Below are 27,375 nucleotides of genomic sequence, written 5' to 3'. Positions count from 1 at the left end.
CTCTGTGCCCTTGCATAAAACTACATTGATTTCCCAGAGCAAAACACTTTAAATACCCTCCTCTAATAAAGTATCTTCCATCATTTACCAAAATTATACAAGATTCATTGAAAAATATAACATTGACCCTCTGATCATTAATGTAGAAGCATAAAGCAGATATGCTCATTGAAGGTGTTAGTCCTTGTCGTGGAAGAGATCCAAAATAGGTTCCATATAAAGAGGAATACCCTAAAGATGGTGAAGTCTTCTAGATGCTCCTACCTATGGATGGCATTATATTTAATGCAAAAGCCCTAAAATACTGCAGAGTCTTTTAAATGAGATCCATAATAATTTTATTTTGTGAGGCAGTTGGGGTTAAGTGACTTGCCTAGGGTCACACAGCTAAGACATCCATAATCATTCTAAAGAATTTGGCCTAAATAGGAATAGGAAAAACCAAGTAGATGAGGAATGCCAATGTTCTAGACTGTGATATCCAGTTGAATGGATAACCCACAGCACGTCTCCATATATATATATACACACACATATAACAGATATAAAATAGTAATTACAGATTTAATTGTTGTATTACGTATTATATAATATAATTAATTATATACTTATATGTTTGTGAAACTACAAATGGGTCCCAAATTGGGCTTGGAAATGTACAGGAGGAGGAAAGTAGGTTAGATTACCTTTGGGAAGTTGCAAAGTTCTTTTAATGACCCCCAAGCTTATCATCAAAACGGAGACCCATCTTTTTAATACCAATATGCTTCTGGTATTGTCGCATTACTGTAAATCATGGAATACTAAAATCTCTGAATAACTGAAACTGAAAAACACTCAAAGAACAATGGAGAGATGATTGGTTGACAAGGTTGGCTGACAAGGTTGTACAAACACATCACAAAAAAGGGGATTGAGAAGTTGAAGTAAAGTAAATGTAAATGTAAAAGTCAATGTAAAAGAAACATAACTGAAAAAGAAGATGAGTTGATCATGTGATGAGAGTGAGATATAACCAGAGTTCAGCCTGGGTGCTTCATTGGTTTCCTCATGATTTTCGGAGAAAGTGAAGAAGGACCCCAGTTATCTTATGTGGAATTCCTGTGGCAAGTTTATGAGAATACAAGAGCAAGGTTGGAGGGAGTACTCAAATCCATGGGACAACTTGAGTAATATCCTTTATCTACTTTTCTTTATGTATATCATGTCTCCATCCATAGAAATATGAGCTTTATAAGGCCAGAGATTTTATCATTTTAAAATAATTTTATCTGAAGCTTATACCAAAGTGCCTGGCACACTATACATAATTAATACAGGAGAACATAGAAAGAGAGAAGTTTTCTTGATATATATCGGTCTTTAAATTCCACCTTTACTTTTTTTTTTTTTGCTTAGGCAGTCGGGGTTAAATGACTTGCCCAGGGTCACATACTTAGTAAGTGTCAAGTGTCTGAGGCCAGATTTGAATACCTTTACCATTTGAGGGTGAGAGTGGGGGGAAGGATAGTAATGTGTCATTCCAAGAAAGGAAGAAAGAAGAATAATCACCTATGTATGATTTTCAGATTATCTGAGGTAGTCAGAGGGCCCAGGAAAATTATTTGGCCACTGCCTCCGAAAATCAGCACAGAGGAAAACTGGCTTTGAAGTGTCAAGGAGGCTAGAATACACAAATGGATTGGAAATATTTTGTGTTTGAATTTACAATGAATCTTGGTCTCAGTTGAGACATTCTCTCCTGAAGGTTCACGTTAGACTGACTCAAGGAGAGAATCAGGAGGATGGGGAAGGAAGGCTTTAATATTTTTTTTTGTACCTGGGAAGGCCCTTTATTGTATTGGGAAAATAGCATAAAACATTGCTTGAGAAGTTACAGTGAAAACAAAAACTATTCATTTACTTTGCAGAGTGAAATAATACCTGGGATTTGATTTGCCACCATTCTCTTTTGAATCTCCAAACCTAATTTCATATTTTGCAGTCATTCCCGTGCAACTGTCTCCTCTAGGGATGATCATAATATTATCCACGATGAATTTTGAAGTTAGGTCTACTACCCACCAGGGTTCAAAATCATCACTTGTGTGAGTACAAGAATTTTTGTAGAAATCACTGGCTTCATTCCTATCAATGGCTTTGTCAGATGAACCAAGGGGGTGGAAAGTGCTGTACTGGTAAGAAATTTTCCCTAATGCTATATTGACACCTGAAATATGTAATAAAAATTTTAAATTTGTTATTATTTATTATAAAAAAGAAAATTCCTTATAGAAAAAATACCATCAAACCCTAAATAAATTGATTTAATAAGATATACCTTGTCATTTCTATGTCTGATAGGTATATATTTATAATGTATGTGTATCTTCAGGCATATTCACATGTATGGTTATCAAATTATGCATGAGTGCTTTTTTTGAAGTCTATGAGATGGTTGTTAGGAATTTAAAATGTATATTTTGTCATGTTAACACTGCAATTTTATATAGAGTATTGGTTTTCAGATCAGCCCAACAAATAGCCCATAATATACTTAATATAGTCTTGTACCTTATAATACTATAAAACCAAACCACAATATATAGCAAAGTCTCTATAGGAAAATGCATATTTCAGCCCTTTGAATCCAAACTTCACAGAGCAAAGAGGGGCACATGTGGCTGCAGATAATCCTTGGTTGGGATTAGAAACATAAAGACAGTGAAATTTATGTACCATTTTCCTGAAAGATGATGGTGCATTTTTGGTTAATAATGTTAAAGTTCTATACAGAGGCTGAAATGCAGATTAATTTACCTGCTCCTGTACTTGAGGTAATAATTAAAACGACTTCTTCAAATCCAGTTGATGGGACCTGCTCTCATAAAGAGTCTCCCTGTGACTACTTTCCAGTTCTGTTTCTCTGTGGTCTTTTAATAAAGTTTCTACTAATCTGGCTTAAAATAGAAACAAGTGGTCGTTTTACCATGACGGTTTTTGGTGTGACTAGCACATGAATCTGAGTGAGGGGGATGGAGGACTGTTTCCCTTTGAGTTCCAGGAACCAATGTGAAGGCAAAAAAAAATCTTAAAAAATTTTTTTTTTGTGGTTTCAAAGGAAGGGTGCTTATAGGTTCCCCAGCCACGTTTTTTCTCCCGCTCTAACAAGTCAGTAAGAACTTGCATGTCTTATTTTCTTCCCTTTTGTTTGTGCTAATTAGTTCCTCAGAGGACTCTTTGTTTTTTTTTTTTTTTGCCAGTTCTTGGCAGATGGAGAAACTTTAGCAGACACCTTTTTGAGGGGCAGACCATGTCTCCTTTGGTGGAGTAACCACAGACTGAGACAAGGTCTCATTTCCTCAGGAGCCCCCTTTTCGAAGGTGGAGTTGTCTCTCCTTCTGTGAAGTAATTCTTTGGTCTGAGATAGGCTCTCACTTTGGCGGAGACCTGGGGAGTTACAGTGGAGGCTGGCTTTGATAGTGCACTTAAGAAAAAGAATAACATAATAAAACTTAATTTCAAAATATGAAAGGGAGAAATTTTCTTTTCCCTCTAAATTAATGCACAGACTCTCCTAACTCTCCATTCAGTTAAACAATTGAGACTCACTTCTTCACAATAACAGAGAAAAAACAGTCCTTCAGTAAGTTGAAACAGTAAATGTTTCCTAGAAATAGGGAGAAAAGGTAAAGTCTCAAAACCTGGTATGGGTCCTAAGAAAGAAATGCTTTCTGGGTGAATGAATTTGCAGGCAAAAGCATCTGTTTTGTTGTCTTGTATCTGTATTTGTAAATGCGATGCAATCAATTTAGTGAGACTGGTAAACAACTTTTGACTTAGCTGTGGTGAGTTGAAGGAACAAGAGTTTTCAGTAAGTGCCTATGCTCAATTTTGAGTAGTGTTTTTTACCTTCTTCCCAGAGAAGGAAATAGATAAATGGGAGGAAAAGCCTTTTCCTTTAAACATTTATTGAATATAACAATATAATTGACCCAACCAAAAAATAGTTGGAATCAGTTTTAAAGAAATGGGAAGAATATCTGATAACTGTTATACTGAATTTCAAAATGATTTTCCTATGAGTTGTTAGATTGGGAATTAAGAATTTGAGTGTTTTTTTTTTATCAGTACCAGGATGGATTTATCTCTAGGAAGGAAATAATGCCTTTGTTGTCTCTTATTTGTTTTCCTCTACTATGTTCCTCTTTGAAATTTTTTTTCCTAATGTAACCAATGTATGTTTTATTTTTTTAAAAAACTTTGTAATATGTTACCTAAAGAAAAATGTAAATTATAGATAGAACTTGGAAAATTTCAAATGCTTAAGCTGTAACTTTGGAAGTGGGAGGTAGAACAACAGATTAGGAGAATTTAGAATCTTAACATTGCTCGAAGGTGATTTTATCTAGAATGAGTCTTCGAGAGATAAGCAAATACCAGAAATGCCTCCTCCAACTCTTAGAGCTTTTAAAGGATAAAAAGTTTTTTTGACCCTAAGAACTCAGCTTCCATAAATAAGATATGTACAAAATGCCTTGCTCCCTTAAGGCTTGCAGCAATATCATTTCGAACATTCACTGACGTGAGAAAATATTATACTCTTCCTTTGGAAAATGATTGTCTAATATTTAAGTGTGTAAAATCTTGGAACGTGGACAGTTAGTTTAGGTTTGATAAGCAGCATAAGAAAGAAAAAAAGTTAGGAAAAATAACTGCTTCACTGGACACTTATGATCTTCTAAAATACAGTATTTAGAAAATTGATTTCAGATTCTAATGTTTTGGATTTTAACCAAAAGTTCTAGTGAATTTTGTAATAAATATGAGTCTGTCTCAACAATTTCCCCCTTTATAGAGAAGCTAAGATGTCTGAACCCCTCCATTCTGCCTCCAGCCAAATTACTTTGGCTAATTGTAGCATTTTAACTTCATCAGGACAAAGAGTTGTTACTCTATCCCATTCCCCTTTCTTCCCCAGGCTCCAGTACTAGCATCCACCAAAGCTTTATCCTAGCATGTCTGCATTGTTGTATGTTTTATTCAACCATGACAGACTTGGATGTTCAAAAATATTTAAGAAAAAAATATTCGATTACATGACCACTGGACTATATTTAGTGCCATATATTATTTAGAGTTTAAACATTATGACTTGAACTATAATTTGCTGTCTCAATGTGAGAATAATCCTACAGAAACAAATTGTCCCTTGCAACTAAATACACCCATGGAATAAGACCAAAATTCTTATCATTAGAAATATATAGTGATAAAGCGTGACTGCATTTTGAGTTTTTCTAGCCTTTATAGATAGCTAGAAGTTGGATAAAGATATCTTTCATTTATGTGTAATATTGTTCTTCTAAAACTTAAGATGAGAAAACTTTAAACTATATTGGGTCATGTTAGAGTTAAATTCACATTTTGTATGTAACTTTATTAGTGAGAAGTCATGCATATACATCCCTAACCAATTGGAAAGTATGTTATTTAATCTGACGTATTAGAAAAAGGTCAGTTTATTTACAAGGGATTTTAGTCAGAAGAGATTTTAGATCTTGGCTTAAGGAAATTAATTTTTTTTGTATCCCTAATTTCTCTTTTATACATGAAATGACCGTACTACTATATATACTTCTGGAAATTTCCATATTAATGACAACTGAACTGTTGCTTTCTGAAAGACAAACAACATGAGCAAACAGAAATAAGGAAGCTGATACATATTGAAGTTTGAAACAAATCACAATATCTTAGCTCTTTTAAAACTTGTAACATGAAAATCCATCTAAAGTCTCTAGGTGTCTGCCAGTTGGCCAACTTACTTAACATGAGTTATTTAATTAAGCACATAATCAAAGAAAGGATTATTGATATTTTTAATGATTCTTGAGTTGTTCAGTTGTTTTCAGTCATGTCTGACTCCTTGTGATCTTATCTGAGGGTTTCATGGTTCCTTTCCACTAGTGTGAGCATCCATTTCTTTTGACTGAGGGCTTCTGTTCCTCAGAAGCCAGAACATAACACTTTTGGAGATTTCTATAGGTTTTTGTGGCTAGCAACAATAGGGAAAGACTACTGCGAGGGAGGTGAACTATATTTACATAACTATGATTCTGAAAGTGAACCCCTACTTAACTTGGGATATTGAAGGGACCCTGAAAAAGTAAGAAAGGAATATAAAATCTAATGCTGCACATTTGTAGAAAGGCAGTGTGGTATAGTGGATAGACTGCTGAACTTAGAGGCAGGAAAAACCTGAGTTTGAATTCTGACTTTGACACATAGGATCCTGAATGTGTCACTTACTAAGAGCCTCAGTTTCCTCATTTGTAAAGTGGGTATGATAAATGATACCAATTGTGACTACCTCACAGGAGTTGTCGTGCAGCTTGAATGAAATAACATATATAAGGTACTTTGAAAATTATATAAATGCTTTGCAATATGTAAACCTCACCTATTATTATTGCATTCCAGTATTTTGTAAAATAATTTGGGGGAATTTTCAGGAGTGAATAAGAAGAAGTGAATAAGAAACTTGAACATAAAAATTTACCACTTCCCTAATAGTTTGTTGTGAGGATCAAATCATATAAAATGTAAAGTGATTTGCAAACCTTTAAGTGCTAAGTTATTATACTCACCAAGGGGTCTGTGAAGGTCATTTAGGGGTCTTGGCAAGACATGAGGAAGAAAAGGAGCTAGTTTGCCAAAGACTTGCACTTCACAGAAAGTTAGGAATTTCTTTCTCCCTGGAATGGTGACAGTCACATATCTCCCATTCATTGACCCACAGAAGAAAGATTCTGTTCTTCCAGGATCCAAGGAAGAAATTGTAGCACATCTAAATAGAAACCACGTTGTTATTTTGGAGGATTTTGGTTTGTTCAAATAAATTACCTTGAATACAACATAAGTAAAACATGGTGAAGTTTTGAACGCCTTGTTTTTAAAATACTTTCTTTAGGTCTGGGGGCCTTTTTTTTTTTTAACTTAGTGATATCCAATTCATGGCACCATCATATTTCCATACAGCAGTAAGTCAAACTGGAGGTATAGTGATATTTGAATTACACTGATGTGAACCTGACTACTCTGATGGTGCTAAATGTATTTTCTGGAGTGAGATGACCTTTAACATGTTGCTATCCTTCTTGCTTTCATTTTCTCGCCATAAATTCTTTGGGTCTATACCATCCCCATGAGATACAAACACACCTTTTTTTTTTTCCCCAGGGGACAGTCAGTATTCCAAAATATATGTGTTGGAAGCCTATTATAGACTTAGAAATTGGAATTCTTTTTAAGTAGAGGTCAACTTGCAAAGCAGTGCTAGATACCTGGTGGGAAAGAGGCAACTTTCTCCTTTTAAGGAGGGAAAAATCTCTCCCTTTTGATTCAAAGAAAACAATCGATCATAGGGAAACTGAGAGCAAATGTAGTACTTAGGAGTATGTGAATGTTATCTTTTGCCTACAGATAAAACTGGTGGTACAAGAAGGCTACTGATGATTATTTCTAAGATTGGAAGAAGCTCCCATCCACCTTATTTAGCCCCCATTTGTGAAGGAATTTTGACTGAAACCAGAACCACTCTGATAAGATAAGAGCAGAAGAGCCAGAGGGAATAGCAAGGTCAACCCTTTAATTTGGATAATGAGATGAGAAAAGCTACCTGAAAAGGTATGCTGAAGGACTTGTAATGCTGGAACCAAGTTTATGCCTTGCAGCATAAACAGTGGTACAAAGACTTCCACAGAGTGAGGGGGGAAAAACAGAGCTAGACTCACTGACTATTGATGAGCATTAATGACAGAGGCATTTTGTAGGTGTATGATTAGTTTAAAAATCTTTCATTAAAGTGTATTACATTTAAATAATAAGCTTGGATATGCTTAAAACTGAGCTAAGACTTTTGGGACACCTTGTGTAAGTTCTTTAAGATAAATGTGTAGTTGTTTCAATAAAGTTTTAAAAAATGTATATGTGGTTGCTAGTACCGGACCTGTGATTTCACTGATAAAGTGTGAGGAAATACCTTCAATCAAATATTTCTTAGTGAGGTGTCTAGGCCAGAGGTATCCAACACTCAGCTCACAGAAGCAACATTTCCTGAGTGCAGTCTGAACCATATTAAAATGTAATTGGAAAATACTTAACACAATAAATAAAAATATAATAAAACATAGATAACATTATATTTTAAAACTAAGTCAATATGTGGCCTGCAGGGATCCTTATGTATGGATGTGCCCTTTCCTTTATCCCTAGTTACAAATATTATCCCATTCTATTCTCACAAGAACCCTGGGAAGTAAGTATTATCATTATCCCCATTTGACAGATGAGGAACTTGAGGCAGAAAAGAAGTGATTTGCTCAAGGTCAATATAGGTAATAAGTGTCTGAGGGAAGATTTGAATTTAGGTCTTCTTGACTAAAAGTCCAGTGATCTAGCCACTATGTCATCTAATTGACAGTTAATTATTGTTATAATACCTTTGGACTATGAAGCCATCATCCAGGAACCACCCAATTTGTAGTTTATCCAAAGTATTGGCATGAGACCTGGAAGGAAGCAGTCTCTGAACTGCTACATAACACATCTGTCCTCATCCTTTGACAACAAACATTACAAAATTTATTTGTTAGCATTTTAGTCATTAGCTAATATCTAAGTGAGCATTGCTGAGAGAGAAAGACCTGCAATGATGAGACTGTAGATAAATACCTGGAGAAAGGGAGAGGTCCCAATAGCAGAGATAGAAGAAGAGACCCAAAGGCAAAGTTCAATTAGTTAAGAGGTTCCCAAACTTATTTTCCCTACTGCTCCCTTTAAAAAAAAATTACTCAGTACCCCGCTGGAAATCTACTTTCTTTAACTCTTTAACAGTTTTTTTGAAATTTGCGTCGTCTCATAAAAACATTTTCAAAAAAAATGATGCATCTTGTATTTAATAATTTATTGTAAATTTGTGGGGGTTTTTTTGCATTGAAATTTTGATGATGCAATATTGCATCATGTAACCATATAGCATCATATTATAAACAAGTCATTACACATACATATTCCTGTTGATGCATGCTAGATTTTCCAACAATGCAACACGCTTGCCTGCCAACACTTGCTTATTAAGCCCTGTTGGCAAATTTGACCACTGATCAGTTATTACTTGCATTTTGTGTATTTATTTGGAAAATAATGTAATCACTACAGCTTTAACTCTGTTACACAACAGATGAAACATGCACGAAGGGTTTTTCAAAATTCTCTTCTGTTCTTTCCTTATGCTTCCACTGCCCCTTTATTTTTATTCAACTTCTCCCAGTTACACCTGGGGCTACTATTGCCCCCCTAGATTGTTCCAGCACCCCCAGGGTGGTAGTGCCCACTTTGGGAACTTATGAATTCAAGCTCACACTCAGTCTTAGATATATCATTCCTTCACAATCTTTATACATCAGGATAAGAGCTTAGCACATTCTCCTTGCTCTCCTCATGTCTCATTTCATACGCATTCTCTGGGTCCTTTGTTGGTTCCTTTCACAGTTATTAACTCAGAGTTTTTTGGAGCTCAGTGCCACTTATCTGGAAAAGCTTATCTACCAGATAGCACTGGAGAGAGCGCTGGACCTGAAGTTAGGAAGACTGGATTTCAAGTCTGCCCTCAGACACTTACTAACTGTGTGACCCAGGGCAAATCACTTAACCTTTGTCTGCCTCGCTTTCCTCATCTGTAAAATGGGGATAATAATGGCACCTACCTCTTAAGGTTATGGGGATAAAATGAATTAATATTTGTAAAGCACTTCACAAACCTTACAAAACTACATAAATGCCAGCTATTTAAATGTCATTACAAGTTTTTTCCATTATTGTAAGTTTGTTGATGACTCACCACCTACAAAGGCTGGTTGCTTTGATTAACTGTTATAGGCTATAAACATTACTATCATTCAAACAATCATTAAATATACATTGTTAGACTCTTGCCTTTGACACAAGTTATGTGACCAAAGACAAGTTACAACCTCTATGAGCCTCAGTTTCATCATACTCAGATAATGTCTGCATACAAGATCCTTCACTGAAGTCACCTGCCAAGGATCCATCAATGGCTCTCTCGGAAGATCCAGAGAGACTACTGGTACTTGACTGAAAAACATTCATTCCTTGTGATAGCAGTGGAGCTGAAATGATGAGATAGGTAATAGTAGAAAGGAATTAATTTAGAAAATCTAACTTGATCAACAATAAGATTAGTAGAAAAAAAGATAACGACGTCAAATTATCAAAATCAGAAATGAGAAGGGAGGGATTATGAGTATAAATAAATAAAGAAATTTATCTTAGATTATTATCTGTAACATCCCCACCCTAGGAGAGTTAGTTGGTTCTTTAAAGGATAGTCTTGTGCTGTATACAGGGAAGTGTGGCTCATGATTGGCTGAGAGGCCTCTGGGCCCATATTCAATGTACAGCAAAGGTGAGGGAGAGAGACTTTGAAGAGAGAATTAGAGAAGCAGGAGCTTGTGAGATGAGGTGAGGGAGAAGACATAAACTTTTTTTTTTCTTGGCTAAGCAATGGGGTTAAGTGACTTGTCCCAGGTCACACAGCTAGTAACTGTTACGTGTCTGAGGCTGGATTTGAACTCAGGTTCTCCTGAATCCAGGGCCGGTGCTCTATCCACTGCGCCACCTAGCTGCCTTGAAGACATAAACTTTTGAATAGCTAATGGGAATCTCTAAAGCCTGAACATGTGCGGAAGACTCCCTCTCTCCTCTCAACATGTCCCTTTATTCTCAGCACTGGAACCCCCAGAAACTGACAGAACTTTTCTGGTGAAGTGGTTCTTTCCATGAGTGAGCTGAAATTTTATCTTACTCTTGAGTTGAAGAATTTATTTACTCATGTGTGTTCTATCATCTACCCTAAAACGTATCACTTTCTTGATTTCTGTTCTACAGCTTGCTTGGATAAATATGTTTGCTTGCTAGACATGACTGGCTTTTGTATGATAAGTTTCCAGTGGAAGGGAAGCTAAGCTATCCGTCTGAGAGTGTAGGCTAATAGCTACCCTCTCCTTTAGAGTAACCTGGGAAAGTGGATTTTATTATGAACCTATGATACAGCATCATGTCCCTAGATTGCAAATATCGAATGTGTAAGAGATAGATATGTCCTTCTTGGACATGAAGAGTGGAATAGTGAGCACCCAGCCATTGCCCTCTTGCTCTGCACAAAAGTAGAAACTGCAGTTTCCCTTGTGGAATGGGACATTTTGGACTAGCTCATATCTATCTAAGCAAATACCTGTAACATAACTCCAGGTCCTTGTGGCCCCAGTATAACTCCATTGTATACACATGCTAATAAGTTTGAGAGGCTGAAAGAAATAGATTATCTATGAAAGAATAAAATACCTAAATTAACAAAATAAAGAGTGGACAATTTAAATAGATCAGTCTTAGAAGAAGTCAGATAGGCAACTGTAAGCAACTCATACTGTATAGACTGTTTCAAAACATTGAGAAGGATGGTGATGGTCCTTCTCCAAAACATATATGGTGTTGGTCCTTTAACTGAATAGAGACAAAACTGAGAATGAAAGCTATAGAAAAATATGTTAATTGTTTTGTTATTCATATGGTTATTTGCATTAATACATCATATTAATGATCATTGACTTTAAAAATATTAATCCAAATATAGCAGGGCATTGATCTGTTATGATTAAGTAGAATATTTACCTAGAATGCAAGGATATTTTAATATGAGGAAAAAAATAAATATACGAAATTATAGCAATGAAAAAAAAATAAAGACTACATGATCATACCATTGAATGCAGGGAAAGCCTCTGATAATATACAATATTCATGTGTGTTCATATAGAAATTATTTTTACTATGAATAAAAAACAAGCATATTCAAAACCATGAGCTAATATTATATATGGTGGAGAAACACTAAGAGGACTCCAATATTTAAAAAGTGTAAAAGAGTGATGTGCTTTCTCCACTACCATTGATAGAACTTTTGAAAGCCAGTAATAGCATTAAGGCATGAAAGAGAAATTTAAGGGATAAGCATGTCAGTGAAGGAGTGAAAAAAAAATTTCTATTTGTAGAGAATTTAATTAATAATAATAATAATAGTATTTAGATCCCATCTTAAGGTTCATATATGTAATATATTATCTCATCTGATTCTTAAACAACTCTGTGAGGTAGGTGCTATTATTAATCTCCTTTTGCGGTTGAGGAACCTGTGAGACATATTAAGTAATTTAAGGTTACCTTAGCTCCCTAGGGGTTGCACAGCTAATAAGCAGTTGAGGTAGGATTTAAACTGACCAGTACTCTATTCCACCTAGATGCCCTGGGAATAATTATATATTTAGAACACCTAAGATGGTCAACAACCACAATAAAATCAGTTGTAATAATAAAGGTCCTTGGTAAAATAACAGATATAAGATAAACCCACAGAAAAAAAATCTGTATTTTCATGTACCACAAACAAGAATCAAGGAAAACTAATAAAAAATTATCCATAATAATATCAAAACATATCAGCTATTTAGATGGACATTAACTCATCAAGGTATACAAGAGACCTTTAAAAAGACAATTTCAAAATGATTTTGATAAATATCAAGGAAGAACTGAACAAATGGAAGGCCATTGTCCTTGGTTAGCTTGAGCTAAGCAAATAGAGTAAAATATTAATACTACCCCAAATCATTTACAGATTTAATGCAATGCCAATCAAAAATAGAGAGATAGTATGGGAGAGCAGACAGCAGTCTCGTGCTAGAGTAGGCCTACATAATATGTGTCCTGCCTAAGGATTTTGGGCGGCCTGGAAAAAATGTAGAGGAAAGGCAGGCTACAGGTTGTGCAGGCCTGCGCTAGAGGGAGAACACCACAAATTCAAGTCTTGCCTCTGATACCTGTGTTACCCTGGCAAGTAATTGTATATTTCTTTCAACTGTTCTTGGCAGAAAAAAATTAATCTAGAAGGCAATAGTCTGAAAAATATATACTGATATCTCTCAAATTTTCATTTGAAAAGTCTACGTAATTTAAAAATTTTTTTATTAATTTATTTTGATTTATCAATAATCACTTTCATATGCTTTTGAGTTTAAAATTTTTCTCCCCCTTCCTCCCCAACACCCTCTCCAAGACAGCACACAATCTGATATAGGCTATACATTTACAATCCTATTAAACATATTTTCACATTAGTGATGTTGTAAGTAAAAATTAAAAGCCAATAAGAGGAACCATCAGAAAGAGGAAACAAAACTCAACAGAAGAGAAAAAAAATAGCAATTCAACTTCCATAGTTCTTTCTTTGGGTGTGGATAGCATTTTCCATCACGAGGCCTCTGGAGATATCTTAGCTCCTTGCATTGCTGGGAAGGGTTAAGTTTATCAATATTAGTCATCCCACAACATTGCTGTTATTGTGTACAACGTTCTCTTGATTCTGCTCACTTCACTCAGCATCAGACCATACATGTCTTTCCAGGTTTTTCTGAAGTCAGCCTGTTCATCATTTCTTATAGCACAATAGTATTCCATTACATTCATATACCACAACTTGCTCAGCCATTCCCCAATTGGTGGGCATCCTCTCAATTTCCAATTCTTTGCCACTACAAAAAGAGCTGCTATGAATATTTTTGTACGTGTGGGTCCAAAAAGTCTACATAATTTTTTCACAAAGTGTATGTGTGTGTGTATGTGTGTGTGTGTGTGTGTGTGTGTGTGTGTGTGTGTGTGTGTGAATTTTGAAATCATAGTATGAGAATAAGATAGATTGGCATATAATCAAGAAAGCTATACCAGTATTTTTAGAGCTTAATGTTAACTAAGCTTAATATGTTACTTCCTTTTACAAGACAATTAAATGTGAGGCCGGGTTGACAGGGAACTAGCGACCATAATAATATTACATGAATGGAAGAAGGGAAAGTTTGGGATTTCTTAGATAAGGCTATAGGCTGTTTAGAAATAAAGACCCCAATCCCTGACTTAGGCAGTCCCAATGAACATTGGGAATACAGTGACTTGAGAAACCTGACTGAAAAAGCAAAAATAAGAGGAGGACAAAGAAGAATTTGAAAAAAATATTTAATATAGTGGGAACCAAGGAAGTAAGAGAAAAGAGTAAGACTTACATGGGAAGAAAGAAAAAGCAGAGGGTGATGAAGAAGAGAGGGAAAATTTAAGTAAAGGAAATGGAAAAGTAGAAAGAGAAGTTTCACAGGGCATCGGTTTTTTCCATTTGTTTTTAATAACAAATTAATAACTTTGCCTTGAACTTGGAGTAATTTTTTGGAAAACCTTTCCAAATAACATTTAGTTAATGGTTTATTGAAAATATACTCACCATTTTAATTTTTACTTACAACTTCACTAATGTGAAAATATGTTTCATGGGTATGTAAATGTAAAGCCTATATCAGATTGTGCACCATCTTGGGGAGGAAGGGGGAGAAAAATTTTCAACTCAAAAGCATATGGAAGTGATTGTTGATAAATGAAAATAAATTTAAAAAAATTAAAAATAAATAAAAATAAATGCTTATTGATTGAAAAAAAAAAAGAAAATATACTCACCACAAGGTCTGATGTTTCTTCTGCCAACAGGTGTTGTTAAGGTAGCTCTGCCAAAAGGGGTTGATGTATCTTTGTTAGGCATGGCTGACAATTTAGGAGGGGTATTAGGACGTGATGGCTGAATACCAGGTAATGACTGTGTCATTTTGGTAAAGACTTGTACTTCACAAAAGGTTAGTAACTTTCCTCTTCCTGGAATGGTGATGGTCACATATCTTCCCCTCAAAGACCCACAGTTGAAAGATTCTGTCTTGCCAGGACCCAGGAAAAAATTGTAGCACATCTACATAGAAAAGAGATTGTTATTTACGAATCTGCTTGTGTAGAGAATTAAAATAAGCTAAACAGAAGCTCAGTGGGAAATGATGTACCTATCCCCATTTGAAAGCAATTCTTGAGTCCAATATTGTTCTTTTTTCTTTTTAATTATCTGAAATATCTGAAAATTTAAAAAAAAGCCTAACTTTTCAGCTTTGTTGTCAATAAGGTCAATCATTTAAGAATGATTTCATGAAAATTTGTCCCTAGGTTTCAGAAATGGCATTCACATCCTGCCTGTGTTCCGGCAAATGAAAATTGAGAGTGACCTTTGATTCTTCTTACTCTTTCTCTCTTCTACCCAGCTCTTATTTCAGCCTAGCTGGTAAGTCACCACATAATCCCCATTCTTTTGCAACATTTCTGTGGTCTGATCTTTTCTGTCCAGGCACTACCAGCTCTTCATCACCTCGGCCAAGATAATGTCCTTTCCTCCAGGTTCTGCTCCCTCCAGCTCATTTGGAACACAGGTCACAGGATTTTTTTTTTTCTTGAGTAGTTTACATTAAATGTTCCCTTGTTCAAGAATGTTACAGTAAATCTCTATTGTTGGTCCCATCCAACTGAAATCCTTAGTCTATTATTCTAGGCCCTTGCTCCTTGTCTCTTGCTTACATAATACTAAACTTCAATGCCTACTTCCTAGCAAGGGTCTCTTTATCCTACACCAAGTCAGTCTTCTCATCTCCACTACATTCTTCTTGGTGATTTAATTTCCTTCTTCTGGTATTTACTCACACAAGGCCTCATGTCATTTACAGAAATCCAGGCTTATCCTTCTCTTTAAAAATTGACTGAAAACTTACGTCCTCCCAGAGGACTTCCTTGGTGATTAGTTCATGCTGAACATCCCTTTAGTCGCTATTACCACTGCACTTATTAATAAACATCATCCTCCATTCTTGTGTATTTGCTATGTGTGGCCTCTAGTTATTTCCTGAATCCCTAGTTTGCTTAAGTAGTTTATAAGCATCAGAAGACTAAAATGTTGTGGGGCTGAGATGGAGGAAGGAAAGAAATAAACAAGTACATAATGCCCACTATGTGGCAGGTACTGTGCTAAATGTTTTACTAATATCTCATTTGATCCTCACAACAATCCTGGGAGGAAGGCACTGTTAATATCTTCATTTTACAGTTGAAGAAACTGAGACAAATGGAGATCAAGTGACTTGCCCAGGGTCACACAGACAGTAAGTAAATCTGAGGCAATATTTGAACTCAGGTCTTTCTGAATCTAGGCCCAGCACTCTATCCACTGAACCCCCAAAGGAGGGAGAAATGTAGGTGCCTGGAAAGATTCCCTTCTCACTTGTTAACTTCTTGGGGCGCTCAGTGCTAATTCTGAGACTGCCTCATTGCCCTAAGATATGTTTAGAATGTTCACACATAAGACGGATGTGTATATTTATGTGTAGGGATGACATCCTGGTTGCTTATGCCCTCAGTTCAGTGTATACTAGTAGCGAGGAGGCAATTATGGGAGTTGTAGAATCAGATTACTATTAGCACAGCTTATGTGGATTATGGGCATAGCTGAGCTTGGTTGCCAGTTTTTATTGTTGAAGGACATTGCTTGGGGGAGAGGGGCCAGGTGGTCATCTTACCTTTGAGCTGCTCAAGACCTTATCTTTTTCCTTTTTTATATCTACCAGAATGTCTTGTATAACGTAAGACACACAGAAGACACTTGACCAATACCACTTGAGCAGCTGAATGAATAAATAGCTGTTACTTAGCAAAGAAACTGTTGAGGTAACATGAAGGATTGTTAATCATATGAGAAAAAGGGTTTTTTTTAAACTTGGGGATTTTTAGAAAAAATTGGGGGATAGATATACTTGATAAGTCAGCTCTTAAGTAACTACCATTTAAAGATGATTTGAACATTTGCTTTGGTTACATGGAAGAAATAAAGGAACAAAACCTGGGAATACCATGCTAACATCAATTTCAATTATTGAGTTTCATAAACAATGGAGAATTTAAATGGGGATGCACTTGGTCTTGAGATAGCCAGGAAACTGAAGAAAAAAAGGATGGCATGATTAATTTTTACAGATTATTGCCTCATCTCCAGTTGTTGCATGTAATCAAAACCTCAAGTCCCGTGAAAGTGAACAGTGATAACTAAATCCTTTACTTTCTCATCACCTTTCAGAGTTCATAGCTTGGATTCATACCTAGGATTTGACTTGCCACTGTGATCAGATGAGTCTCCAACCAGAATTGTAGCTCCATTTATCTGCTTATGGCAACAGTCTCCTCGGTTGGTGATTGCCACAGATTCCACAGATTGTGTGGACTCTAAATCTATCATCCACCAGGGATCAGTTTCTTGGTGGGTTTGAATGCAAGAGCCTCTACCAAAGTCACTTTCTAAAGAATCATCCACAGCTCTTTCAGGAGACCCAGAGGGATTAAAGATGCTGGATTGGGAGACTGGTTTTTGTTTTAATGACATTTGAGCTGAAAAGAAAAGATTTGTGATATTAGAGTGAGTCATCTGCCAAATGAGTTAGGGAGATCAGCTCTTTTACACAATGGAGTAAAGATGATTCACTGCATTTTTTTAAGAAGTTATTTATTTTTAGTTTTCAACATTTACTTTATAGATTTTGAGTTTTAAGTTTTCCCCCCTCCTTCCCTTCTCACCTCCCCCAGATGGCATGCAATCTGATATAGGCCACATATGTACAATCATATTAAACATATTTCCACATTAGTCATGTTGTAAATAAGAATTAGAACCAAAGGGAAAAACCATGAGAAAGAAAAAAAACAAAAAAAGAGAGAGAAAGAGAAAATAGTATGCTTTGATCTGCATTCAGACTCCATAGTTCTTTCTCTGCATGTGGATAGCATTTCCATGATGGATGGGTCTTTTGGAATTGTCTTAGAACATTGCATTGCTGAGAAGAGCTAAGTCTATCAAAATTGGTCATCACACAATGTTGCTGTTACTATGTACAATGTTTTCCTTGTTCTGCTCCCTTCATTCAGCATCAGTTCATGCATGTCTTTCCAGGTGTTTTTGAAGTCTACCTGCTCATCATTTCTTATAGCACAATAGTATTCCATTACATTCATATATCATAACTTGTTCAGCCATTCCCCAATTGATAGGCATCCTCTCAATTTCCAATTCCTTGCCACCACAAAAAGAGCTGCTATAAATAGTTTTGTACATGTGGGTCCTTTTCCCATTTTTATGATCTCTTTGAGATACAGACTTAGAGGTGGTATTGCTGATTGAAAGAGAATGCATAGTTTTATAGCCCTTTGAGCATAGTTCCAAATTGCTCTCCAGAATGATTGGATCAGTTCACAATTCTACCAACAATTTTCCAATTTTCCCACATCTTCTCCACCCTTAATCATTTTCCTGTTTTGTCACGTTAGCCAATCTGATAGGCATGAGGTGGTACCCCAGAGTTGTTTTGATTTGTATTTCTCTAATCAATAGTGATTCACAGCATTTTTTTTCACATGACTATAGATAGCTTTAATTTCTTCATCTGAAAACTTCCTATTCATATCCTTTGACCATTTATCAATAGGGGAATGAAAATAATTTACTTCTTAAATAAGTGACTTACAAACTAATCTTAGGCAACAACTCAGTTGGTGACTGACACAAATGTCACACTTTGTGTCCGATTTAAATCCATTATCCACCAAAATTCACTGTTCTAAAGACTTGTACTTCACACTAGAATGGTTAATATTCACATCTCTTTCTATAGCTAAAAGACTATTTCTGGGACTTTATTCATTGCTTTGGCTAATATGTGTCTTTTTCATCTGCTACAATCCCATAAAACTCTTAATGTTGCCTTAAGGACTTCCTTCTCCTCCACAACTCTCACTATTTTCCTTGTAAACTTGGCAGCAGCAAAGTGCACGTGGAAAATTGTATCCAAGCAGTTTACCCAAAGGAGCCTGACAGGGAGCCTCATAGGGAGCTTCCTTGTTTGTCCAGAGAGGGAAAACTGTTGCCCTTTGTTTTTAGAACACAGGACAAAATATGATTTTGATTTTAATTTTAATATTCTTTTCCTAAAACCAAGTTTATTGTGAATTGTAAATTGCATGAAATAAACTTATTTTATCTTAAAAAAAAAGAGCAAAGGAAGGAACAGAGTGATACAGTGATTGGAAGAGTAGCATCAATTTACAAATACAGATTGTTGTCCAATCAATTGATCAGTAAACATTTATTTATCAAGCTCCTACTATGTGCCGGGCCTAGTGCTATGTGCTGCTAATACACAGACAAAGATTAATTATTTTTCTCAAAGAGCTTATATTCTATCTGGGGAGATAAGCCATATATAAATAAGTACATACAAAGTATATAAAAAATACAATGTAAATTTTTGCATGGGAGGGAACTAGCAGTTGAGAAGAAAGCCAGTTGAAATTTTTAAAGTTTTCTTCAATTTAAAGCACTCTAAAAGATTAAGGTAGTCTTAGTATTTAAAGTGGAAGAAGAGATTGGAAATGAAACGTTGGGTATAATATCAAATTGAGCAAAGTGAACAGCCTCCACTTCTGTACATTTACATGTATAGGAGATCAGCAAAGAAACTGAGGTAATTAATAGCTTCAGTAAAGTAGTAGCACACATCCACCAATACTGTCAATTATTTTTATGGTGAGATCCAATTTGTGATTTCCTTCACGTAAGGAATACTTGCTAAGAAAATTTCTCTACCAATTCATACAAAAACCTGCTCTGCAACTTGTAGTCTTAGAGAGTTACTTGTGGCACTAAAAAATTAAGTGACTTGCCCAGGGTCACAGTGACATTATGTGTCAGAGGCAGGACTTGAACCCAGGTCTTCCTGACTTTAAGGCTGCTTTTCTATCCATTACACCATGCTGCTTCTCTGTTTTTTGTGTAGTCACAAGAAAATGGGCAGCTCGGTGGTGCAGTGGACAGAGCACTGAGTATGAAGTCAGGAAGACTCACCTGCCTGAGTTCAGATCTGGCCTTAGACACTTACTAGCTGTGTGACCATGGGCAAGTCACTTAATCCTGTTTGCCTCAGTTTCCTCATTTGTAAAATAAGCTGGAGAAGAATATGGCAAGGCACTTCAGTATCTTTGCCAAGAAAACCCCAAGTGGGGTCATGAAGAGTTGGACACAACTGAAAAACAACAATGACATAAGAAAGCAACAGGAAATGATTGGAAGATGAATCTCATTAAAATAACTAAAAACACCATATTTGGTAGTCAGTCTCTGTAATACACTCATACACATAAATACAATGAAAAAATACTCTTTACACAGATAAAGGTTGGCTGAAATAATTGGAGGGATATTCACTGGCCTCAGGTAAGCCATAAAAATATATTAAAATTATTATATTCCTTGAATTAATTCCCATATTTATTGTTATACCAACCAAACTACTAAGAGGTTATGCTACAGAGCTAGACTAAATATTTATAAAATTCTTTTGGAGAAATAAATGGTCTAAGATGTGAAGAAAAGTAATTTTATTTTTATTTTTTTATTTTATTTTTAAAAAAATTTTTAGGCAATTGGGGTTGTGACTTGCCCAGGGTCACACAGAAGAAAAGTAATTTTAAAAGCATGAATGAAAAGGGAAACAATACTTTAAACCTCAAACTATATTATGAAGCAATAATCTTCAGAACTTCTTGGTACTGGCTTAAAAAATAAAAAAGGAGAAGAGTAGAATAGACAGGATAAGCAAGAAACATAAATACCAAAACTCAATTACCAAGTATTTCATAACCTCAAGAAAATAAACTGTTTGAGACAAGACTTCTTATTCTGTGAGAACTGCTGAGGAAACTGGAAAGCAGTTTGCAAAAAATAATTGTAGACTAGCATCTTTTGCTTTCCCAGCATCACACAGTTAGTGTTTTGAGGCCTGATGTGAACTCAGGAAGGTGAGTCTTCCTGACTCTAGGCCTGGCACTCTATCTCACTGCACTGCCTAGTTGCCCCCCTGTCATACCATCTACCATAGTAAATTCCACATGGGCAAGTGTAGCTAAAAGGTCGAATCCTAAAGAATTTGGACATATTTTTCACTACTATGGCTAAGGGGAGAAATCTTAACCAAACAAGGGATAGAGGACATTTCAAAATATAAAAAGATAATTTTTACTGCAGGAAATTGAAAAGATTTTGCACAAAATCAGCTAGATTAAGCAGGGAAAAGTGTCAATTGGGAGTCTTTGTATCACATATCTCTGATAATAATTTGGTATCCAGTAGGAAATTAATACCATTACATAAAATATGGAACCATTCCTTAGATAAGTTGTCTAAGGATATGAACAAGTGGTTCTTAAAAAAGTTGCAAACTATTAATAATCACAAGAAAGATTGTTCCAAAATACTAATAGTATGCACAAAGTGTCCCGAAATTTCATCTAACACCTAAGAGGACAAAAAGTAGAAATGATAAATGTGAGAGGGTCTGAGGACAAGGAAAGCACTAGACTCCTGGCCCTGGTCTTAGCTGAGCTTCTTAGTCACTTAGCTTCTTAGTAGCTGGGGTAAGTCTCTAAGATTCTTAAGTGGCAGAGAAAGAACTGCTGTGAATTTGGAGAGGGATTTTCTTCATCAATATTTTTCTATGATAAATGAAATAAAGATTGGATCAGACATAAAACAATGATAGCGTTTGTGAACTTATTTTGTTATGTTGCTATTTTGTTACTACTGGGATTATGAATGATATCAATTGATTTCTTTGTTCATGACTTAGAGTTTTTGAAGTAAATTCTAAGAGTGGGTAATATTTATATATTTATTTATATAACTTATGTAATATTTACTTAGCTCTTTAAGGTTTGCAAAGCACTCTACATAGATGTTATCCCACTGGCATCTCACAACAGTCCTGACAGACGGGTGCTGTTTGTCCCCTTTTGCCAATGTTTATGCTTTTCACTTATTGCCCCTGTTTTTGTTATAGCTACACTACTGTTGGAGCTGAGGCATGATCCAACCCCTCTGGAAAGTGATTTGAAATTATGTTGACCAAGTAACTAAAATGTTCATATCACTTGACTCAGAAGTCTTTTTCCTAGTCATATACTCCAGGAAAATTGATAACAGATATTAATATCCTCTTTATACACTAAAAATATACATAGCAGAACCTTTTATATTAGCAAAGAACCAGAAATGAAATAGGCATCAGTTGATTAGGGAGTTGCTAAATTGTACTATATGCATGTCATTGAATCTCATGGAACTTTAAAAATGATCATATTATGAAGAATACAGACTCATAGGTAACTTATTGACTTATATGAGGAGACTTACATAACTGAATGAAGAACCAGAAAAACAATATAGGCAATGACTACAACAATATAAATGGAAAGAACAAAAAAAAAAAAACCAACAGCAGCAACAAGAACAGAAAACCAATGCTGTGCAATTATAATGACCAAAGTTGTCCCCAGAGAAGAGAAGAGGAAATACACCTCCCTCCTTTCATTGGAGATTAGGGGAACTCTGAGTATGACATGTTCTATAAGCTATCAGGAAAGGCATGGTTGATGTGTTGAATGGTTTTGCTGAATTGTTTTTTGTCAATCTTTGTTACGAGGGAAGGTTTGCTGAGTAGAGGGCCCCCCCCCCGAAATTAATGTAAAAATACAAGTTATCAATAAAAAAAATCTAAAACAAAGAAAAGATTTGAAGAAAGAGCGCAACATGAATTAGGCCAAGAGGTAAAAAGAAATGGAATCCAGGAGAATTCAAGCAAAGAGAAAATGGCACCACAGGGGAAGGAGCAGCATTAGAAGACGTTTCAAGCCTCAAACCACTTGTTTTGAATTGTGCTATCTATAACCATGACTGGTTTAAAAGGCATTTGTAGATCATTATTGCATTCACTTACACAAAGAGATTTACTCACCCAAAGAATTCTGACGAGGATTAGAAGCAAAGATTATCTCTGGGAAACTAGAACTCATAGAAAGCCAATTCACCTGAGGAGGAGTGAATTGTTGGCTGTCATTTGCACCAAAGACTTCTACTTTACACAAAGTTAGCACCTCTTCTCTGCCTGGAATAATGATAGTCACATATCTTCCTGTCATTGCCCCACAGCTGAAAAATACTGTTTTTCTTGGAGGCGTTGAAGAAATTATAGCACATCTGAGAAGAAAGCAGATTATTTATGAAGCTATTATGATTTTATTTTGTTAAACAAAAAATAGTTGCAATAAGTATATTAGATTGTCAAGTCATTAGAAGGGGCTTTCTCTAGTCATTATTCCTGTTCTATTCAGTCTTTAGTAATAAAGAATTGTCAGGATTGTTGTCAACAGGATCATTTATTTAACAATTATATCATAAGCAGCTCTCCCTGCCCCCTCCCATTATTACCATGGGCAATCTTTCCCTGTTATATGTATATATGTATATACATATAAGTAAATATATGTATGTATAATATGTGTATAATATTACATATGTAATATATTTATTTATATGGTAAAGTAACAGGTATGCTGGTCTGAATGTATGTGTATGTCCAGACCAACATATCTGATATGTTACCTTTAAGAATGAAAGAAAGCAAATGAAGCACTGGAATGCTGTACTGGTGCCTCTAGTATGCTTAAAGGTGTGGGATAAATCATTTAGAACATTAGTTATATCTTCTATGGAGAATTTATGGGAGAACATAGCCAAGAGCTACACGAGATGAGAAGGTATGGAAGGTATGGGTTGTGATTTGTACTGTTGTCAATGCAATCAGAGATTCATCAAAGTTTTGAAACAGCTAGTTGAATCTCAGAACAACCAAATAAGGCAGTTAGTGTATTGTTATCTCCAGTTTTAAAAACAGAGGAACTGAGGCATTGTGGTAGAATGAATGCTCGACTTAAAAAAATCTAGTCCAAATTTTGGCTTCACCATTCACTTCCTAAACCTTGGGCAAGCTAATTAACTTACCTGGGCCTCAGTTTCTTCACTTCTAAAAGGGAGATAATAATATTAATAATAATAATACCTACTTCACAGCATTATTATGAAATCAAAATTATGCTTTGGGATACTCTGTGTAAATATATTATTATTAGAAAAAGGCAGCATGGGGTAGTAGAAAGAAAATGGAATTTAGAATCACAGTACCTGAGTCTGAATCTTGACATTGTCACTTATGTGACCTTGGACAAGTAACTTAATCTTATTGTGCCCCAGTTTCCTTATCTGTAAAATAAGGGGGCTGGACCACATGACTAAGATCTCTTCTAGCTTTATACAACTCTGTGATTTTATTATTGATCTGCCTGAGGTCATACAGCTGGAAAGTAAGGGAGATCAATAAAAGTTGGGCTTTGTTTTCTCCAGTCTTGGGTTAGGGTTTTGGAATGCCATGTTCCCAAGCCCTGATTGTCTACTGAATTTCTACCCACACTGCAGTGTTTGACCCTGAATGCTACCTGATTCATAAAATATTACTCAATTTCTCTGAGAGTGATCCCTCATGACCCTTCATGCATTTCCTATGAATGTATCATGCTATGTGATTTTAATTATTTATGTATATGTTTCATCTTATAAGATCCTTGAGGGCAGAGATCATGTCATTTCTCTTCGGATATATCCAGTTCCAATCACAATTCTCTACATATAGTAGACACATTGAAAGTTTGTCAAATGAATGACTAGATCTATTCTAGAGGAGTGAAGTTTGGGGACATACAAATTAAATTTGTGACCTCGAATCAAAATAACTTTAGTGACTTAGATTCACAAGAGTTGAACCATTGAGGCAAAAACATACTTACCTTTAGGATAGTAGAAAATCAAGGGAAAATGTTTCTATGATTGCATTTTCCTGAAAATAGACCTGAATCTTTACTTACAAAAGTTATGCACAGATTAAGCTTTAGGGATCCTGGGAGAGAAGATTTTGAGTGAATCATTTACTTTGGATTGAAACTGCCACCCCAATGAGGTGAATCTCCAACTAGAACCATAGCTCCATTGACTTGTTCGTGGCAACAGTCATCTTGGTTGGTCAGTGACACAAGGACAACAGAATATGTTGAACCCAGATCTACCATCCACCAAGGATCAGTCTCTCGGAGTGTTTGAATACAAGAACCTTTGCCAGAGTCACTTTGGAAAGACATATCCAATGCTCTTTCAGGAGATGCAGAGAGATAGGACACACTGGATTGGAAGGCTGACTTTCCTCTTGACAGTAATGTAACTAAAAGGAAGAGATTTATAATGTCAGTAGTTAGTCACCAAGTAAGAAATGGAAATTCTCTTTAGTAGAATGAAGCATTATTTTCTACATGTAAGAGAGTCTCAAATACATCAACCACTGTCCTGGTTACCATGTCGATTTCATCTATTAGAATTCAAATGGCTACTCAATGAGTTACCCCTCCCCCATACTCCCAGAATTCTTATTTTTGCCAGTAAACAAAACTTTGGAGTAGTAAAAACAAAAACAAAAAACCTAGCAATGACTGTCTTAGCTCCTCTAAATCTTTAATTTTATAGGTAATGGTTTGATCTTTATGTCAATTATAATTTTTTAAGTTCTTTTTAACTTTTTATCAAGGCATCATGGTTTAGTGGCAAGAGAGTTGTCCTCAAAGTCAAGAAAACTTGAGTTCAAGTCTCCTCTGCTATACACACACACATACACACCAGCCCCCCAACACGGTTTACACCTACAATACACATACACAAAGACTGGGTGACCCTAGGTAAGTCATTTAATCATTCTATGCCTTGGATAATTATCTAAGACTTCTCAGCAAATTTCAGAAAATTTGCCAGTCTGCACTGGTCGAGTTTGCTCATGCAGGAGTTCAGTGAGATCATAGGTCTAGTCCCTATCTTTTCAATTTGTAGTTTTGAATATCCTGAAATTAATTCTAAATAACAATGATGATGATGTTGATAATGATAAAATAATAATATCAATAGGCAACATTTATATAGTGCTGGTGCAGTGGATAGAGTGCCAGGCCTGGAGTCAGGAAGACTCATTTTCCTGAGTTCAACTCTGGCCTCATATACTTACTAGCTATGTAACTCTGGGCAAGTCACTTAACCCTGTTTGCCTCCATTTTCTCATCTGTGAAATGAGCTGGAGAAGGAAATGGCAGAAGGAAATTGTCCAAAAAAACTCAAAATGGGGTCATGAAGAGTAGGACACAACTGAACAATGATAACAAATATTACGTACCAGCCGCTGTGCTAAGTGCTTCCCAATGATTGTCTCATTTGATCCTCACAACAACCCTAGGAGTTAAGTGTTATTATTATCCCCATTTGATAGATGAGGAAACTGAGGCAAAAACAGAGGTTCAATGATTTGTTCAGAGTCACATAGCTAGTAAGCATTGGAAGTCAAACTCAGGTCATTCTGACTCCAGGCCCAGTGCTTTTTTGCACTATGCTGCCACTTAGCTGCCTCCTGCCACCTAGCTCCCTCTGCGTATTCTGAAATTAATGCAGGTCAACAGTATATTTCAAGGAGGTCTCAGATCAAATCTATCACAGATTGTTAAATTGTGCAGAGTTTACTGAGTCTACTTGTGGCATCTTGTGTGGTTCTTCCTTTCAAATGAAGCTTGCAGATATTTAGTAAAGAAAATAACTTGTAATATGGATGGAAGGGCTTGACCTGAGTGACTGGGATAGGTGGAAGAAGGAAGGAGAAAGACTTGATCTGAAGAAGAAGGATGCATAATTCTAGTGGTAATTTGAAGAACTTTGGAATTAGGAAGAAAACAGGGATTAAATTTGGGAAGGAGATGGAGGAGAAGGACTCATAGGGACAGCTAGGTGGCACAGTGGATAGAGCACCAGCCTTGGATTCAGGAGGACCTGAGTTCAAATCCGGCCTCAGACACATAACACTTACTAGCTGTGTGACCCTGGGCAAGTCACTTAACCCCATTGCCTAGCCAAAAAAAAAAAAGGAGAAGGACTCAATCTGAAGAAAGATGAGGAATCAAGCAGAAGGAACAGAGGGAATTGGGAAGAGAGAGCATTTGAGCAGAAGAACCTAAAGAAAAAAAGAAGTTTAATTTGAAGGATTTAAGTTGAAGGAAGAGAAAGACTTGATGAGGAGGAGAAGAATTGAAAGAAGAAAAGGACTCAGAAAGATGGCAGGTGATACGACAAGATAAACCAGACAAGGTGGTAAGACAAGTCAGTTAGAAAAGTAAAAGGAAGTTGGTTCTGATATGAAGTTGTTGATGAGATGAATAGAGTTAAAATTCTGCAGCTGGAAACCCCCCTCCCCCAATCAAAACCTCACTAGCTGTTAGTCAGCCTAGTTCTCCAAAAATAACTTACTTCCTGAATTTTCTTACTGTTCTCACCCATCTGACATTGCTGTCAAGTAATTTTCGTTAAGCTTAGACCTGACCATGTCACTTCCCACCTCAACC

The sequence above is a fragment of the Phascolarctos cinereus genome, unplaced genomic scaffold, assembly GCF_003287225.1.
Source record: "Phascolarctos cinereus isolate Bilbo 61053 unplaced genomic scaffold, phaCin_HiC Scaffold_1;HRSCAF=81, whole genome shotgun sequence".
Taxonomy (NCBI): domain Eukaryota; kingdom Metazoa; phylum Chordata; class Mammalia; order Diprotodontia; family Phascolarctidae; genus Phascolarctos; species Phascolarctos cinereus.
The sequence above is the reverse complement of the archived record's forward strand: the minus strand, read 5'-3'. Positions refer to the sequence as shown.